General features: G+C 42.8%; 1 protein-coding gene across 5 annotated transcripts in view; it reads left to right on the plus strand.

Annotated features, from left to right (window-relative positions):
* The first annotated feature begins 11,985 nt into the window (after positions 1–11,985).
* Positions 11,986–16,584, plus strand: part of PER2 (period circadian regulator 2) — a 28,020-nt gene continuing 23,421 nt past the window's right edge. For 3 of the 5 annotated variants that reach the window (XM_081006855.1, XM_081006856.1, XM_081006857.1), the window contains exon 1: positions 11,987–12,338. The gene's annotated coding sequence lies outside the window, so the exon portion shown is untranslated. Of the gene's footprint in view, positions 12,339–16,584 lie in introns of all 5 variants that reach the window. The other 2 variants (XM_081006860.1, XM_081006859.1) reach the window with 2 other exon arrangements.

The raw sequence follows: 16,584 nt of genomic DNA on the forward strand, positions 1-16,584 counted from the left end.
GCCACATAGTTTACCAGCTCTTCACCTTTACCTTCCATAGCCACCTTTCAATACTCTACACATCTATGTTAAATCTACTTTCCTCCTTCAGGTTGGTGCTTTTACAAGATGGGAACTGAGTCTATTTTCACTCAGTCTGGCACAGAAATCTTCATTCTGTTTTCTCGATTTTCATTGTTTCCCCACCACCACCTTATGATGTAAATATTATCATATACACATAATATCAAGCATAGGAATATAGAAAATATAAAAAACAAAACCTGTAATACCACTCATAAAAATAAAGGGGAATAAAAAGGGGAAAGGTCATTGTGGGGGGAATCTATTCTGAGGGACTGGATCCTCTGGAACAAATCTGGGGACATAAAGGAGCTTCGTGTGGGAGGAGTGGAAGGGAAAGTTCCATTGCATAAGTAGAAGTCTGCTTGCACTGTGCTGGACATCACCCAATACAAATAGACAAACTTTATTTGCCAGAAGCAAATTTATATATTTGTTAATATCTAAACTAATATCTAAACTGCATCCATTTTTCATTCAATTCAGTTCACAAGTTTATTGTTCTAGCCAAAGACCACGACAAACTTGTATTAAGCAATAGTATTAATAAAATAATACAGAACATACATCTATAATGTAAAAATCTGCAAAGACTTTGCCAAGTTGCTGAGCATTAAAACACAGTTTCCCTTGTGCATCTCTGACAGTTCCAATTCTAATCTTATTTGCCTTTTTAAAATCCAGTTTGCCAGTATTTATGGCAAAAGAGAGAAGTTACCAGAGACACCAACAAAGACAAATACGTCTTCAGATTAAAACTCTGAATCACCACAACAATTTAGTGATTTTATCTAACTCATTTTTCCTGATATATTTTTTTCAGACAGTGCATAGAGGGCCCCATGTGTGTCATGAAACTATTATTGTCACTCAAAAAAAAGCTGAACCATTTCTGCCAAGGTGTGCCTGCTTGCTTGTGTAGACAAAGGTTTCAGAAAGCAATCTCTTGGGTCTCTATATAAGGGTCAGGCTAACAGAATGAGTGATGTCTTCCACCAGGTTGACCACACATACAAAGTCTTTCTGTATACTGGACCCTGTTGTAGTGGCCATCCAAGACTGCAGTTAGCATCACTTGGGAACGCAGCTCAATAAAAGCATTTCTTAAGGAAACTGGTGAGAGTTTGGTCAGATAACTCTCTCTAAAAAGCTCTGTTCTCAAGAGTGGATGCCAAGGGGAAATTTTGGTGTTTTTACTTAGTTGTATGTCCTTTCTGAATTCTATCCAGAAGAGCCAATTCCTTAGCTGACACTTATTCAAAGTCAAAGCAGAGCTCTTTATGAATAATGTTGTTCCCAGAATTTGTCTTCACTCTGCTCCATTATTGCTAGTCCTAATTCCTACACTGGTGGGGGTTTTTGGTTTTGGTTTTTTGGGGTGTTTTTTTTTTTTTTTTGTATATTCAGCTTTCTTGTTTTTGAGCAGACTCTCATATTCCAATCTACATTTGATCAAATTTTCCATGACTTCTTTTTTTTGGGGAGTTCTTATGCGAATCCCAAATTGCCTTAGCCAGAACATGCTTAGCCACTTTGCATTGACTGTCAAAACAACCAAGGTGTGTTGATTGTGTGTAGTTATTAATTGTACAAGTTATAAAATAGGGCCCGAGTTCTGTGACAATTTGCTGGAAGGCTTGGAGATTTGCTTATAAAAAATTGGTGCTTGTTCATCAGAGGATAACTATATAGTGTCTCTTAAATATTGCTGCTCCATCTGTGAGACCATTTCAGCCTTTTCACACCCACACATTCAGATATTGGTATGCATTCTAATAAAACACGTGGGGTCACTGACAGCTGTTCATTCTAACACTTCAGAAGTGTTCACAAAAGTGAATAGTGAAGAAGAGACTATAATGTGATTGACAGCACTTCCACCATGTTTGTTCAAATAAGTATATTGACGCCCTGTTCTCCCTGTCAGGTTCACATAGTGGAAGAGGACAAGCAGTAGGAAGAAAACAAACAAAGAACTTTCCTAACTGATTGTCATCGGAGGTGAGGGGGTGTGACCTAGCTGAGTCTAGGAAAAACAGCTTACTCTACGGTCTTAACCCCTTCATGCATTAACTAGAGCTGAACATGCTAACAGAAACTCTGATTTCTGCTTATCTCTTCATCTCATCAGGTCTGTCAATTTAGACACTTCTACCACCTTCCATATTTTAAATGATTCTTTTAACATAGGAACAGAATGACTTCCCCATTTCTTAGCAGCCAACATTTTTGCAAGAACCAGCAAATTCAGATCCAGAACCTGTGGAGGGTGAAGCAAGAGGCCAAGAAACATTTAAGCACCACTTTTCCTGTTCACTTCTCCCCTGTAAACCGTTGCACATATTTCTTAAAGAGAAGCAGAGGGGAATCGAATGTAGAAGTGACAGTAATTTCACTAGGGTAGTAAAAGCAAGTTGGTGGAGGAAGGTGATTTTCTGCAGGAAAATAGTTTAAGAGCTGGTTTTTCTTTCTGTCTCCCTGCACCTACCTGTCTCCTCTGTCAAACTGCAGCCTGCTATTTCTTTTTTTTTTATAAAAAAAAAGCTATAAAAAGTATTGCAGAATGGATTTACTCATCCTATGTGCCTCTGTCACAACTTTAGTCAGACTTCAACAGAGCCATGTTTTGAGAAGCTGACAGTGTTTCATGTAGTAGGATCTGCACAGGGCATAAGGGCAACGTCATACCTGGAAGTATCTTCTCTCTCTCTTCTCCAACTGACTCTTCCTGAAGTCCCACCTCCCATTTCTCCCCCTCCAGTGTTTTCTTTCTGTGGATGTCTCTCCTGCAATTCATTACAGCACTTCAATGCAGCTCATCTCAGGGGCTTAATTTTCCCTTTGTGAACCGGAAGGCCACTATATTAAGCACCTCTGTACACAAACAATAGGGGCTCAAGTCACTCACCACAGTTACAGCTTCCCATTGAGGTGGCATTTAAAAGGCGACATCTGTGAATGAAAAGGAAGCACAGAGGTGGTCCAATTACATGTAGCTCTGCGAGTGTAAACACCTAGTTATGCAGCAGTGAGTCATTTAGGCAGTAACCTCATTCTGTCATGAATGTTAACATGCACCATTTCTCCAGATAAGACTGAGTGAACATCTAGCATGGCTTGGTTGGAAAAGATAAGAACCATTATTAACAGCTATATTTGCATACAATAGTCAAGTATGTGCCAAGGCAGAACAGGAGAGACAATGTAGAATGATAGTTAAAGTAGGACTGGGAAGGCCAAGGTTCAGATCTTAGTCATGAAGTTGTCTTGGGAGTGGGGGATGTAAGCCACTCCTTCTCTCAGCCAAATGTACTTCGGAGAATTATTGAGCAATTAAAATTGTGAGCAAGGTGTGAGCTATTGACGCAGCCACCATCTTGTTGGAATGAAGGCAGGGTATGCATGTTAATAAAAAAGAATAACTCAAAAGGAAAAGGAAACAGGCTCCCCTTTGAGATAATTCAGTTGGGACAGGTGGAGACCCACAGCAAAATATTGCAGTGCATCTGTGCTTAGCCCAACCCCTAAAAGGAGTGCTCCTCTTCAGGGCTCCAACCAGCCTGGAGCAAGAGCTTTGTAGCGCCCAAAGAGGGGAGAGGTTTTTGGAGGGGAGGTGTGGGGAAAGGCAGGTGTTTCCCTTCATCTCACTTCCTGATATATATGCATCCTTCTCACCCCACTATTACTAAACCACAAATATTCTAACCTGTTAGAGCAGCAATGGGGAACCTTAGGCTTATGTGTCAAATATAGCGACGGGTGAGCTCCCGTTGCTCGGTCCCTGATCTTGCCAACCTAGCAGTTCGAAAGCACATCAAAGTGCAAGTAGATAAATAGGTACCGCTCCGGTGGGAAGGTAAACGGCGTTTCCGTGCGCTGCTCTGGTTTGCCAGAAGCAGTTTGTCATGCTGGCCACATGACCTGGAACCTGTCTGTGGACAAACGCCGGCTCCCTCAGCCAATAAAGCGAGATGAGCACCGTAACCCCAGAGTCATTCACGAGATCATCTCGCTTTATTGGCCGAGGGAGCCGGCATACAGCTTCCAGGTCATGTGGCCAGCATGACTAAGCCACTTCTGGTGAACCAGAGCAGCGCATGGAAACGCTGTTTACCTTCCTACCGAAGCGTTACTTATTTATCTACTTGCACTTTTGATGTGCTTTCAAACTGCTAGGCTGGCAGGAGCAGGGACCAAACAACGGGAGCTCACCCCGTCACGGGGATTCGAACCGCCGACCTTCTGAACGCCAAGTCCTAGGCTCTGTGGTTTAACCCACAGCACCACCCGCGCCCCTTTTGCCTATTAATAGACTTCACCAAAAACATTCTTTTTAATGTACTAAAAATATTCCACATCATTTAAAGCTGAGCTGTTCACAAACCCATCATTTTTCTGGTTTTGAGTAAAGTCTATTTAAGACTACATTGTTCAAGCAGCCTTGGACCCAGAATTGCTTGGGAACCCCATGAAACCAAAATATCTACACAGTTTTGAATACAGTGATTAAAATCAATGCAGTTTGGAAAGATTCAAATTGGTGTCCATGTATCCAAATATAGATGAAAACCTGCCTTTTGGTCTCCGAAACCATCATGTAAATTTGGTTACAACATCTTAAGAGGTGTCCAAATACACAGCAAATAAACCACTTCCCAAATATAGAAATAATTCATTTATTGTTTGCAGCTCCATTTGATGGATTGGACACTGGCACAGTCAGCTACTTGTAGCCCTGAATTTAATTTTATTGTCTTAACCAATAAATGCTATGTGAACACTCGAGTGTCTCCTCTCACATCCCACAATGGTTACCATTGTTAATAAGAACTGTGAAACTTGATCGTGTAGAAAGTTCTGAGAAGACAGTGGAAACATTAACCAAATGAGCTAAAGTACTTGGATGTCTGAGACAGAAATTCAGAATCCTTCTTCCTCCTTTGGTGGCAGATAAAATAACAGAGTTGACAGTTTTGTTGCCTTTTAATGTTAATCCGAAGGTCAAAATAAGATATCTTATTTATTTCATAAAGTTTACATACTGCTTGATGGTAAGAAAAACAATCTGTAAGCAGTTATATAGCTTACTGTGCCTTGTAGGTAAATTGTGGCAGCCCCCTCAGGAAGAGTGCTTTTGCTCTCGGTTGTGCTTGCAGACTTTCCATGGGTTTGTGAGAATGACGAGCTGGACTAGATGGGTGTTTGGTCTGATGCTGCAGGGCTCATGTTCAAATGCTAGGGGGTAGGCAGAGCAGTAAAGTTCTGAAGAACTGAAATGTGTGTGGCCAGCTCTCTGCCTCCTAAACTAGCCTGACGGCTTCAGGTATAGTGGAGGATGCTGTCCAGTCACCAGTGCTGAAGTAATATTCAGCTACCAATTTAGTTGGCTTGGGGAGATAAAAGAGGGGATGCATCTTGTGCTTTGCCTCAGGCAGCAAAATGTGTTGGGCTGACCCCAACACCAGCAGTAGATAATCTCTAGCAAAACCAGTTCATGAGATCTGGGAATCTCAAAAGACTGCCCTGAGAATATATTATCAACCATGAGAAAGATACCGCAATAAGGTGGGTTTTTTTAGATTCCTCACCCCCCCCCCCCAAGTGTTCACCTAACAAAATATGCATTGCTTGCAGCCACAATCCATTTCATACATATTGGGGAAAAGCGAAATGTCTGAAACACAGAGTACCCATTCAGTACAATACGTTATTTCCTCAAACCCTTTTCCCCCAAGCTGTTGTTCATCTTGGCTCATGTGAACCAAGTAAATATATTTACTTTTGAGTAAGAATGCCCAGATATTACATGTTAAGCACTTGTTTTGAAAGTACACTTTCTAGAGCTTCAAATCCAGTCATCGCTTTAGAGTTTCTGTGTTTTCCTCTTTATCTGGATAAAGTTTGGTTGTTGTTGTTTTTTTAATCAAGTGAAATTTATTTTGCATAGCAGGTCCAGGATAACAAAGAATATGTTGAATTTAGCAGGAGTTTAATATGCACAGAGAATGACTGAGGGACTGGTCTTTTGTCAATCATCCATCTTCCTTTTTTACTGATGCATCCTTTAGTAGCTCAACAGAGCGTTCGGATCTCATTAGCACTTGATAATGAATATGAAATTTCCATTATCAAAGAAGATGAAATTGTAATTGCAAAGAAAAATAGTTTTCATTCTATTCCCCATCCTTTATTTCCAATTTCTCCAAACAGTATTGGTCTCCTCTCTATGCACTAAACTGGTACATATACTCCAGGTTTAATGACCAACACTGGTCACAAAGAGCCCATTCAAGAGCACAGTCCTAAGTATGTTTACTCAAAAGTCAGTGTCACTGCATTCAGTGGGGCATAGGCAGTTAATCAATTTGAAATCTCATTGATCTCAATGGGAGAGATATAACCACTGTACTTAACATCTGTTTGGTGCTAATGTGTTTCTGAAACAAAACTTGCGCTAGGTAGCACCTCTCATTCTGCACATTTTATTATGCAGAACAAAGTGTTGTGATTTACATGCCTCTACAATACATTCCAGCCACCATGTCTTAATATAGTCACTGGGGAAAGCTGTCAAGAGTCCAGCAATTTTGTTCAAGAAGGTCAGCAAAAATGCACATCTAAGTAATGAAATTCTGCATGTAAATAACTTGACTTCTTTTGATGTGCACTATTTACAAAATCTGATAGCATTATACTTTTGTGTATAGTGGAATTTTGAAGTGGTGGTGTATTTTTCAAGGCTACTGTACACATTTGTAATATGGATGTTTGCACCAATAAATTTTTCTTTTAAGAAGGTGATTGCTATAATTACATTTTTTTGAATGTGACTTTGATAAATTCAGAGATTTATTTATTAAATATAAAGGGGGGAGGCTATGGTGCATAAACACTGGAGCCAGGATCCAAAAGGCCCACTACTTTCACACATTCACCAGGTGTGTTTGTGCGCATACCAATTTTCAAGTCGAAACTCTTATATTTCATAGGATGCAATTTCAGAGGTGTCTTTGGAAGGAGCTACTCCAAGAAGAGGAAAACTGGAAATATACACAACAGTGTATGGCTTTTGGTGTCCTAGTCAAGATAACAAGCTTTTTGGTGCTAGTATATGTGGAGCCATACAAACAGATGCCACCATGAAGCCAAAGAAGTTGACAAATTCTTTAGGAAGTAATTAGCCTGCACCAGGCATCCTATTGGGAAGACCCAGTTTTCTGAGTGCATGTTCTGGAAGTTGGGTAATAGGGACAGTACAGGATTCCTACTGGTATACCGACCTCCCCGCTGCCCAGGATTCCCTGCCCAAACTGCTTCAGGCTGTGGTGTATGTCCTCTTGCAGACACCTAGTTTGGTTGTCCTAGGGGATTTTAACATCCATGCTGACACCACCTTACAAGGGGTCACTCGGGACATTGTGGAAAGCGTGGCCTCCATGGGGATGTCCCTGAATAAGTTTGGCCCAACTCATAGCCATGGACATGCCTTAGGCCTGGTGTTCACCTCTATGGATGTGGGTGAACTGAAACTAAATAAAAGTGAAACAAAAGAAGTGTCATGGTTGCATCACTTCCTGGTGCAACTGAACTTCTCCACAACCCTTCCCCTCTGCAGGGAAGTGAGACCAATTTGGATGATCCGCCCCTACCACTTAATGGAACCAAATGATTTCCAGAGAGTAGTAGGGGGTGTTTTATCCCATGTTGATGGCCTTTCAATTAATTCCCTGGTGGCCCTCTGGAATGCAGAGCTAACCAGGGCTATTAACTGTCTGGCTCTGAAGTGCCCTCTCCGATTGCATGGAGCCTGGATGGCCACGTGGATTTCCCCAGAGCTGAGGGTGATGAAACATAGCTGAGACAGCTAGAGCACCAGTGAAGGAAAACTCATTCTGAATTCGACCGAAGACGGAATAAGAGATCAAAATCGAGCCTACCAAGTGGTGATAGCGACAGTGAAGAGGACCTAAAGGATCTTCATTGGCTACCAGTGCATTTCTGAGCACAATTCAAAGTGTTGATGCTGACCTTTAAAACCCTAAATGGCCTCAACCCAACATACCTGAAGGAGCATCTCCTCCCCCATTGTTCAGCCCTAACACTGTGGTTCTCCTTCAGGCGTCTTTTGCTGGTTCCCTCACTGAGAGAAGCAAGGTTACAAGGAACCAGGCAGAGGGCCTTCTCAGTAGTGGCACCCTCCCTGTAAAACACCCTCCCTTCATATGTCAAGGAAATAAACAATTACCTGACTTTTAGAAGACATCTGAAGGCAGCCCTATATCGGGAAGTTTTTAATATTTGATGCGTTAGTATGTTCTGATATATGCTGTGAGCCGTCCAGAGTGGCTGGGGAAACCCAGGCAGATGGGTGGGGTATAATCATCAGCATCATCACCATCTACCACTTCTGTATTTCAAAATCTTGGCAAGAAGATGAAAGACATTGAATTAAATTTTCTGCTGATGTACATTAACCCAGCTTCACAGAGTGATTTTTCCTTTGCTAGCCTCTGATTCAGTTTCTACTAGACATTTAGAAACACAGGAGGATCACCCTACTTACATAGCCCAGTAAGGGCTAACTCTTTCATCATTCCACTACAAAATCTGACCTAGAACGAAGAGGAAATGTCAGTTTAAACTAATGGGATCTGGAAGAGGGGCCCTACAGTTTTCATCCTCTTAAGTGTTCAAAATGCTCTTCTCTTAACAAGCGTGGAATTAACCTAGAAGGTTGGTGACGGTGAAGCAGTAAGATGAAGGTAAATTGCGCAGTGAGTGTATGTGTTTGTCAGAAAGACGGACTTTTATGATACAAGTGTATGTGCACCCGCACCCATGGAAAATGAAATACATAAATGCTTGTATGCCAAATGTACCTCATATAGGATTTGGAAAGTTACTGGATGTATGAAATCCCTTTAAGATCTTTTGCCAGCCTTACTGAAATTCTGCTGACTTCCTGCAGATTTCTTCATAACGTTGGTTATGAATCACCTGCATTAGCTTTGAATTTTACTTTGGACAAAATTTTGGTGCCAACTTTTTACTGACATTCCTAGCAATTCCTTGAAATAAATGTTGGCAATAACAGTTGCTAGAACTATATTGTGGTATTTTTTGGAATGTTACACTTTACCTGCTTCTGCTGGTGTTGTCACAGCTTTTAAGAGAGAAATCAGGAGCACAGAACTTCCTTTTAAAAAACGGAAGGGATCCTACATGGCAAGGAAACAGCAGTAGTGCAAATGGGCATTGCAGCTGTCTGATTTCTCCAGCATAGCTAAACATCAGTACACAGCCATGTAGTTCACACAGGTGTGATGTACAAGACAAAGCCAATGCATAATTATTTCTTTAAATGTTCTTGGGCAATGAACATCAAAAATCACCATTAAATGAGACAGGATAAAAGTATTATCAGTACATAACAATAGATATATTGCTTTCAATAAAGTGTTATATTGCTGATATCAGAGTAAACATTTTACCTCTTTTAAAAGGGATAGAAAGTACAGTATGTGTAAAGAGGTCAGGCAATTTTTCTGACCTCCTGAAAAATCAATGGAGAATCCATTCCACAGCTGGAGACAAAAAATGTGAAAGAAACACAAGGCAGGCAGGTTTTAAAAACAAATAACAAGCACCAATTCCACAAATATCTGGATTAATTTAAAATTTGCTGTTCAGGAACCCTGAATAGATTTCATAATATGAAGTAATGTAATCGGGTATCTTCTGCATTTTTTTATATTAAAAACAGAAATGTGGCATTGGTGATGTGTCAAGTAGGCAAGGCAGAACTGGATTGCCCATTCCTGGTATTCTCTACCTATTCTCTCTTTTGTAAGTGGCTTTCATGGATACTGTAGTTGACTAAGGAATTTTATCTCTGTGTCGTTTCCATAGGAACATCCTCCTGTGGGACCAGAAGCCTGTTTTATTATTGATCACTGAAAGCTGCCTTATCAACCTTTTTTGGTTATAGAGCAGCAGCAACTTACTCCTATAGAGGGTATGAACTGTGACTTTGCTTTAAATCACTCCATTGTTTGCTTTAAAAACAGATTTTTAAACATTGCTTCAGGATATCCAAACCTATCTGCGGAAAAGTCTGTGTGACTAGAGACATACTGGGTAAGATTTACATGGGGCACTGATATGGCTAGTTGGGCTTCACTGTTACTCCACAGGAACTGGATTTTAGGAAGCCTGGTGGTGATGGGCAATATTCTTTCAAGGAAGTCTGTCCACCATTACTGATATTGTCACTGTAGAATCCCCAACACACTTTGAAATACTCTGAGGCACAACAAAAAACGAACATACTATAATCTTTTCTACATCCCGATGTTGAAAAAATTGTAAGACAGATGAAGTGAAAGGTAACAGGCTCATCTGAGCCCATTCTTTAAAACCAGTTAGGTGCAACTTCATTACCAAACCAATGTACTTGACGCCAGAAGTAATGAATAGCTCTGCAGGGTTAGCAACTTCTGTGATGTAATAACTACATTTGTAATTATTAGTTTTACATCATCATCCCTCCTCTACCTTAATTAAGTTTGCTTTACCCTTAATCTGGCCCTTTGCACAGAGGTGGAGAGCACTTGCTCCTAGTGGATTTCCTTACTGAAAATGTTAACATCAAAAGCAGCTCATTTAATTGATGTAAAAGTGTGTGAAGGCACCAGCTAATCCAACAGGCAGAAAGAACATTTCTTCTCTTCCCTCAAAACATGTTTAGAAGTGTAGCACTAATCCACTTCCCTTTGTTTCACAATTTCTTCCATTTGGACTGTGACTTCTAGGCACAGGTCCAAGAGGTTTTATATTTTGTCCCACTTCCCCTGGGAAAACCCAGGTTGCCACTGCAGACGAGGAGTTTGGATTTGATATCCTGCCTTATCACTACTAGAAGGAGTCTCAAAGTGGCTAACATTCTCCTTTCCCTTCCTCCTCCACTGTATCACAAAAAATGTCAACTTGCAGAAAAGCCAATCGACAGTTGACAGTAAACAGTAGGACATGGACCAAATGGAAATGTAGACAAGCCCAACATTTAATTGTTCGTTGTCCTTCTGCGGACAGATGAGGACATTGTTTCAACAGGCTTTGGGGAACTGCCTGCTTTTACTGAAAGGGCTGGTGTCGTGCTTTTTATTGTAACTATTTGCATGGTTTTAACAGAATTAAATCTATCTATCTATCTGTCTATCTATCTATAATCTACCAATGTTTAATTGCTTTTTTCTACATTTTTAGTGGTTTCTTCTTCTTCAGTGATCTTTAAGGTGCCTTGAGTCCCATCAGGGAACAAGAAGGGATATAAATTAATATATAATAACAACATACCACCCTATTGTGCTTTTTAATGTTTTTAATGTTTAAAGCAGTGGCGTCATGTGGGCTATTTAAATCAGGGCCACCCCACTGCTTATCAGACGAACACCATCTGTCCTGTTTTCCACGCACAGAAAGGCAGACTCCCAGGGCCAGCCCAAGCTGACACCCCAGATTTGTGGCTTCCTTGGGGTAGCTTCTCCTGCAGGCCCAACGACAGGGCCGGCCCTGCAGAAGCCTTCCCACCCCGCTAACCCTCCAGACACGCGGGAAAAATGTCCTCCTATGCCTAGGGCGCCGGCAATTCAGGACGCCGGTCAGCTGGCCGTCCCCTTCCCCGGGCTCCTCCGAGAAGCCGCCCCTTCCTTGGCTGAAGCGAGCCGGAGAAGGCGAGCAGCGCCGCACCGAGAAACAATATCGCTCCACCCGCCGCCGCTTCTACTAGCCCACTTGCCGAAGAAACATGGAGTCACACGTGAGGCTTATGCAACTCGAGTGGCGTCCGCCGCGGCCAATGGAGGCTCCCCGAGCGGCGGCGCGGCCCACACGGTATGCAGATGTGGCTTCGCCTCAGCCAATCCCCGCCCGCCCGAGCGGGCTCCCTCAGGCACGGTCACGTTTCTGACGGTATGAAGCCCGGAGTTTGCCGGGCTGTGAGGGGGCCGCTTCCCGGGGAAGGGAGAGGCGGCGGCGAGTGAGCCGCTGAGGGGAGAAACGAGGGAAGCGGCCGAGCGGAGGGGGTGGGCGAAGGAAGGACTACCGACCGCTCCCGTCCTTCTCCCCCGCCCCTTTCCGCCCCCGCGGAGCCCTTTCGAGGCAGGCAGCGTCACGCGTTGTATAACCGGCGGCTTCCGCCAGGCGGGTCAGCCGCTCCTCGCGCCCGCCGCCACCGCCGGGGCTGCAGCGCGGGGGGCGCGGGAGCCTCGGTCAGGGTAAGCAAGCGGCGCTGGTGGTGTTTGGGGGGCGGGGAGGCCTGGCCTTTTCCCTGCCCGTCACACCCCCTTCCTGCGGGAGGAAAAGGGCGGCGGGACGGGGCAGCGCCGGTGGAGCCGAGGCTGCTCTTGTGCGCGGGAGAAAATGCCTGGGTTGGGTTGGTTGGGGGGGGGGTCTCCTGCCTGTGTATCGGTGGGATGGAGGGGCTTAACTAATCTGAACCAAGAGGAGGAGGAGGTTCCCACGTTTCCTCTTATTCTGTGGCGTTTCGCTGTGCGGCAGTGGGGGGGGGGTCGTCTTTCTTTTCTCCTTTTTAAATGGGATTCAAGGAAACGAGGTGCTTGGGCATGAAAAGCGGCGATATGAAGTACAGCAGATAATGCAGCTGCGTGGCTTTTGCGACCCCCACGTGGGGGGGTGGGCGGCGGCGGCGGCAGCGGCAGCCGAAGGACACGTGGGGATCGGGATGCAGCGGAAGTTTTTAAGAAGTGGCCTCGCGCGTGCCTGGGTTGTGTAAGTTTGCTACGCCTCCTGAAATGCACGCACCGGAGCGAGCCCCTTGGAGCGCCAACTGGAATAAAATATTGGGGGGGGGGGGAGGGCAGGTGAGCCCCGCCCCGCATAATCGATCACATGACGTGGTGCGCGAACAGCATTTGAATGACTATGCCCATCAACTTGTGGAGGGGGCGGCCCCGTCAAATATTTTATGGGGGGGGGGCGAAGGCTCCTTGGAGTTGATTACCATGGGGGGTTGTAAGTGACTGACACTACCGGATCGCTTAGGCCACCGCTGGGTCACTGGGCTGCTTTCCGTCTGTCAGTCGTGGCCAAACTCTGCATAGGCTCCGTTGAAGGCAGTACTACACGCTTTGTACGTTGGGGGGGGGGGCGGGAGGCGAGCTGTCAGGTAAGCTGCGCAAGGGTTGCCAGGGTGGCTTTCTCTAATCCTTTGAGCCTAGCGTTAGGTGGTAGGATAGAATAATGGTTTACACTTAATGCTTCACTTGCGCTTTCAGTGAGCCAAGATGTGTTTTTAATTTTAGGTGCTGTAAACTTTTCCCGTTGGCTGGTTGCATGCCTTGTTAATTTTGTACGGTCCCCACCCGCCCCCGCCTCCCAAGTTCATTGCAGAATGATGTGATGTAACTGAGATTAGTTGTGTCTTGAGCAACAAGTCCCTAGGTTTATGATTGATTATGCAAATGTTTGCTGATGCTGAATGGCTATCATTTTAGATAGTGGTTAAATTGGTCTGGATTTTTAATAGTTTTGATTACAAAAGTGATACAGTATTTCGTCTTTTAGTACGCCTCTGGTAAATTCAGAGTAGTACACCTGCTTTATTCATAGATAGTGTATGGGCAGCATAAGTAAATGGGCATTGTTGAGAAGGAATGGCAAGTTATATCTTTTGCTTTCTCAAAAGACTTTATAATTTTGCTTTTTTAAACTAGTTTGGATAGTAAACTTTCATGTCACTCTCATCTTTAAAATATTAAAACACCCTGATACTAGTATATGTGCAGCAGTATAGTACTTCAAGAAATACTGCATTGAGTAATTCTCATTGGTTTGGGATTTCAGAATGTTATTTGCAAGGAAAACACCTGCTGCAGCCTTTCCCAGTGATGTAAAATACCTTTAAGAACTTGTACTGTAGTCTAATCCTATACAGAAGTAATTTTCACCTTATTGATAAGGCTTTTCCACAAGTAGATGTGCATAGGATTGGAGCTCTAATTGATACATCATTTATAGCAGTTGATAGGTGGAGTTGATTAGTAGTTGAAACTAGGTGTGATGTTTTTATCAGAAGTGATATTTCAAGTTTCTGCTGTGTTCCTTTAAGCAGCCGTGCTGTTTGTGTGCCTCTGACACAGTCATTTATGTAACTGTACTTGTGGCCTGGAATTACAAGGAAGAACCTTGCTGCTTTTTATGAAACACAGGAGTGGAATTTTGAAAGCTCTTTAGTAGTAGAAAGACAAATGTGGAACGGGAAACTTTTAAGATGGTGGTCATCTCTAGTACAAAATGGGGAGCAAATGATGGGCATTTGGGCTGAACAAAACTTATTCTGTTAAAGGCTAGAAGGTGATATTTTCAGCAACTTCAGTAAATTTGTATGACATCTTATCTATTTTTGTTGGCAATTCTGTTCCTTTCTCCCAGTGCTCTTATTTTCCCCCTACCCCCTATACTTTGGGATTCATATATCCTGAATCAAAAAGAGGCAATCATGTCATGCTCTGCAATAGAGGTTCTCAGGCTGTGATCTACGAGGTCCATTCAAGTGGCCCATGGCAAGGTGGCAGAGTACTTGAGAATACCTGTACTTGGTCATGCACTTGATTTATTTTTTCTGATGATGGAATTGAAGCTGTTCTGACCAGGCTTGAATTTTCATACAGGCTAACAAGGCCCTGGCCTGAGGCTTGTGGTTTTCATAATAAACCACTGGTGCAGTCTACTATTCCCCCCCCCCCATTGATTTCCCATTAAAAGCCTTCTAGTTAGAAGTCTTTTTCAGTTGCCTGACTTAGGATTCATGATTTTTTTTGTAATTCAGAGCTGATTTTAACAATGATGTTGGTTCTGAAAGGCGGGGAAAGTTACTTTATCTTTGCTTCCCCAATTGTCAGAAGATAGTGAACCATAAGAGGACCCGGATTTTTTTAAATGAAAACCTTGGTCAAATGCTGTTTGAAAGTCCATGACTAGAATGTCTGCCAAATAATTCCCATCCACATTCTTGTTGACACTGGCAAAGAACTGAAAAGTTTGGTGAAGCAGGACTATGCTTTGCAAAATCCATGCTGATTCTTCTTTTTTGTGAGGTTTGTTCTGCTATATGTGTATGCACTCTCTCTCTGTGTGTATGTATATAATATTTAAGCTAATTTGCCTGTCGTTTCCAATACATTCTGTCTTGTGACTTTCTAATTCTTAGTTTTGTTGCCAAGTCTGAGAATTTCATCTGTTGTCACTGTTTCACTCTGCTCTTCAGATACCATTCCTAAAATAATGACTTCGAATTGTATCTTCTGCAGAGAAGACAGATGCAAATAACTCATTCAACTTCTCTGCAATGTCCCTTATCCTTAATCAGTTTTTTCTCTCCCTAGTTTCCCACTCTTATCGTATTTAAATGTGTTGGCCTTAATGTATAGAACACTTATTTTCTCAGTTTTGACAGAATTTGTGGAGCCCTTTTGTTTCATCATTTGGACAAGACTTTACACTGAAATCCAATATAATTAAGGGGTTAAAGTGTCGGATTCGGGGCAGGTCAAATAACATCTTTAATTTACCCTTTCAGCTTCCTTTTATGAAAAGCCTTACCTCATTTGTAAGAATGGTTCTCTTTTGAAAACAAATGTTACAATATTGGTGTTTCTTGACAGCTTTTCATTTAAACATACATTGAACATACAGAAGCATATGATAGAAAGGACAAGCAGAGGATTGGTCATAGACCTATTTATGTGCAAAGATGATTTTAGTAACAAATGTAGCTTGCTCATAGCTGAGTCAGTGAAACCATTTTGTCGTTAAGCTATTATGTAAACACATGGCACATAACTATGACAGACTGGTTTTCATTGCCAAAAAGGCCTAGTTACTAAGTAACATAGCAACAAGCCAATTAATTCTTATAGTATCTGTAGTGAAAATCTGGAGATGGTTATGAGATAGAAAGATGTGTCTGCTGTTGAAGACTATTGGCAAACTGTGAGTGCAGTTCTGTTTACCAGCATTTGCTGACCTGGTTCCCCCCAGATATTTTGGATTACAACTCACTTCAGCCCCAGCTAGTAAGGTTGTGCATGAGTTGTAGTACAAAACATCTGGAGGGGTCCAGGTTGGCAAAAGCTGCCATACCCACTTACCTGGAGGAAAGCTCTTTTGAACTCAATGAGACCTATTTCTGAGCAAACATGCACAGCTTTGCAGTGTCAGTTAATGATGGTTATAATGAACAGGACAGTGGAGCCCCGTGTTACATACCGTCCTCATTACAAATACTTCAGGTTACTAGCTCCACTAACCCGGAAATAGATGCTCCCGGTTGCGAACTTTGCCCCGGGATGTGAGCAGAAGTTGCATGCCGGTAGCGCAGCAGGAGTGGGAGGTGCCAATAGCGAAAGTGCGCCTCATGTTCAGAACTGTTTCGGGTTACACACAGACCTCCGGAACGAATTAAGTTCGTAACCGGAGGTACCATTGTACCTGGTCGGGATG

The sequence above is a fragment of the Podarcis pityusensis genome (assembly GCF_964106645.2).
Source record: "Podarcis pityusensis genome assembly, chromosome: 5".
In the NCBI taxonomy this organism is placed as follows: domain Eukaryota; kingdom Metazoa; phylum Chordata; class Lepidosauria; order Squamata; family Lacertidae; genus Podarcis; species Podarcis pityusensis.